Source organism: Mesoplodon densirostris, chromosome 18, assembly GCF_025265405.1.
Source record: "Mesoplodon densirostris isolate mMesDen1 chromosome 18, mMesDen1 primary haplotype, whole genome shotgun sequence".
Taxonomy (NCBI): domain Eukaryota; kingdom Metazoa; phylum Chordata; class Mammalia; order Artiodactyla; family Ziphiidae; genus Mesoplodon; species Mesoplodon densirostris.
In genome coordinates, this window is record NC_082678.1 from 3689143 (window position 1) to 3692373 (window position 3231).

A 3231-nucleotide genomic window follows, 5' to 3' on the forward strand; every position below is an offset into this window, starting at 1 on the left:
TGCTTAATTTCCCTGGCTCCTTCTCAAAATCCCAGCCAGGAAATGCTCATCTGTAATGTTTATGCATAATCTGCTTTTCTTAAACTTCTCTGAACTTGGTGAGTGGGGCTTGGGGTTTTTTGGCACCTGGTAGGAGCAGGGCCACCAAGAGGGTCTTTGTTGGCTGGAGGGATGTTAAGGTTTCCAGGGTGAGTTGGCTGGGTCATCTCTCTTAGCCCGGGCACTGGCTAATCAGAGAGTGGGCCACAGGCAGGGGGAGGAGGCCTGATGAGTTCTCAGCAGGCCCAAAGGATATGTATGACCTGGCGGTTCCTTAGTTTCATTTGAGAAATCCTGGTCAATGCTCTTGGCCTGACCTGTGGTCGTTTCTTATTTCCTCTCGGCCACAATCCCGATGAGCAGGTATTTGACGCTCCTCTCCAAGCCCTGACTCTCTGCCTCTCCCTCCGTGGTTGCTTTCTTTTCACCCACACCCCTCTTCTTTACTCCATCCTCCCCGAGGACCTCTTCACTAGGAAACCCAACTGCCACCTGTCCTGAGATTATTGCAGTTCCCTTAGTGGCTTCATCCCAGCCCCAGAGACCTTGGTCAGGTGACAGGAGGTCTCTGTCCCAAGGCAGTGTCTGACCCCCAAGTTAGGTTCCCTGGAATCCACCACCATCTAGACCTCAGCCACGAGCCCCTGATGGGTGCAGGGACCTGAGATGCTGCAGGCGACTCCCATCATTAAACTCAAGTGTGGGGCCTCAAAGGTGATTGTCAAGATGGACTGAGTCGTTGGAAGGAAGCCTGAGATCTATTTGCTGGTTTAGTTAAGAAAACAAAGAAGTACTTTGCCCGATGTGCCTTCAGGAGGGGAGGGTCTTCCCCAGCCCCCTTTTATTTCGGGCTCATAATCCTAGTATCTGGATGAGCCGCAGCATTGAGCATCACTGAGCAGACAGGAGGGGGTGGTGAGGGGTGGCCTTCGTGCACTGGACCCTGGGGAGGGAACTCGGGCTGTGTGATCCCCACTCTCAAGCTGCTGGGAGTAGCCTGCCCCCAGATTTTCAACCAGGGCCAATCAGGTGTCCTGGGGAGGCCTCTGGCGAGGGCGAACTTGGGCCACATCAGTGTCAACAGTCCCCACCCCCTGCAACTCTCCAGTAAATAAGGGATGGATTAAAGCAGATGAGGGCTAATTTGCCACCAGGTCCCTCTGTTCTCTCCCCAGGCCAACAGCTGGTGCTAGGCAGAATACACTTTCCAGCTCCCTTTTTTTAAAAAAATTAATTAATTTATTTATTTGTTTTGGCTGTGTTGGGTCTTCGTTGCTGTGCACAGGCTTTCTCCAGTTGCGGTGAGCGGGGGGCTACTCTTCTTGCAGTGCGCAGACTTCTCACTGTCGTGGCTTCTCTTGTTGCAGAGCATGGGCTCTAGGCGCGCACAGGCCTCAGCAGTTGTGGCACGTGGGCTCAGTAGCTGTGGCTCGCAGGCTCTAGAGCACAGGCTCAGTAGTTGTGGCGCACAGGCTCAGCCGCTCCGTGGCATGTGGGATCTTCCCGGGCCAGGGCTCGAACCCGTGTCCCCTGCATTGGCAGGCAGACTATCAACCGCTGTGCCACCAGGGAAGCCCTCCTGCTCCCTTTCTAACTCAGGCATCCCATGGCGGGCAGAGATGATCAGGCCTAACTTTTGAACCCATGTGTCTCACTGGAGAAGGGATATCCCGAGTGCCAGCACACTGTTCTGCCCGCTGAGGGCTGACACCTCATTTCCAAAGGATGCCAAGGAGTCAGGTCAGTTTCCACACTTGAAGCATAAAGCACATGACTTGGAATCAGTTCCCAGGAAAGGACAGTTCTTTGTGCCCAAGAGCAAAGCCGGTGGGGAACACGTGGCAGAAAGAGGTCAGCTGTTAACATTCCCCTTCTCTCGCCAATCCCCATCAAGAACACAGTACGGCAGTTTTCTAGTCACACAATCCGCACGTGAGAGTAGATAAATATACCTCATGTCTTCCTCCTCCTGCCAGTGCAGCAATGAGAAGTGGGGCTGCTGGGCTGGTTAGGAGGCTTCCATGGCAGGGTGGAGACAGTGGTTGGTCTGGTATCACCCAAAGGGCTTAAGTATGCTTGGGACGGGACTCCCTGCCTGTTAATAAAGAAGTGATGGGGGCACAGGACCTGTGATCGATCTGAGATCCATCTCCTTTTTATTTCTTCAGCTGATGTGAGGGTGGACTGGCTCTAAGGACAAGCTGTTTGCTTGCAAAAATGCAGGCGCTGGTGACAAAGGAAACACAGTAAGGAGACGGATAGCTCTAAAGGAGCCTTGCCACTCTTGCACAGAACAGCCACCCTGGCTGTGTCCTTTCGAGGCTGATTAAGAGGCATTGTTGTTACAAGAAAAGCACATACTGTTCTCTATATGCTTGAGAACAACTTGCCTCTTCCTTCAGCTCAGATGCTCTTCAGGCCCCTGCTAGGTTTAAACACAGGTACTGAGCTGGGTCCAATCGCAGTCTGCCTCCCATCCCAACCCCTGATCTCCTAATGAGCCCTATCCCACCCCCAAAAATCCCCACCAAGATTTCAGATCTGCAGCCCTTGCTAAAACCAAACTCGGCCTGCTGCCTTCCCTGTGGTGCTGGGGTGAGGGAGAGTAGAAAAACAGAAACTGTGGCCAGCGTTCTCTCTTGGGTAGAGCTGGGTTCTGGCCTGGCCTTCCACCCTGGGAAGGGACCTTGGGGAACTGTGTTTTCTCCAGACTCTTTAGCCTTCTGGAAGCGACTGAGGCAAGGTCCCTTTGGATTTCTCTCCTAAGCTTCTTACTAACGGGCTCCGAGGCCAAAGCCCTGCTCCAGGGGTCGGAGAGTTGAGTGGAGGAATTCACTTGCTGGTAAGGAAGGCACTGCTGTTCACTTGAGTCTATGGGCAGAGTATGCCTGCTTTGATCTGGGCAAAACTGGCTTAGGGAAGAACACAGCAGGAACACCTGCACCAGGCCCTGCCCTCTGGAGTCCCCCCGCCCAGGTGCTCTGGGGGCTTGTGCCAATGCCAGGAGGTCCTTGTGGCTGAAGCCCTTTTCGGGCTGTGGCCTAGATCTGCCAAGGTCAGGAGGACAGGGTCCTGCCCTGGTCCCAGTGCGGATAGGTCCGAGAGACCAGGGCTCCCTCCTCAGGATTCCCCTCTCGGAGCTCTCCGAGCCGGGAGACAAAGGAAGCTGCACTGCCAAGTTGCAGATTTTGC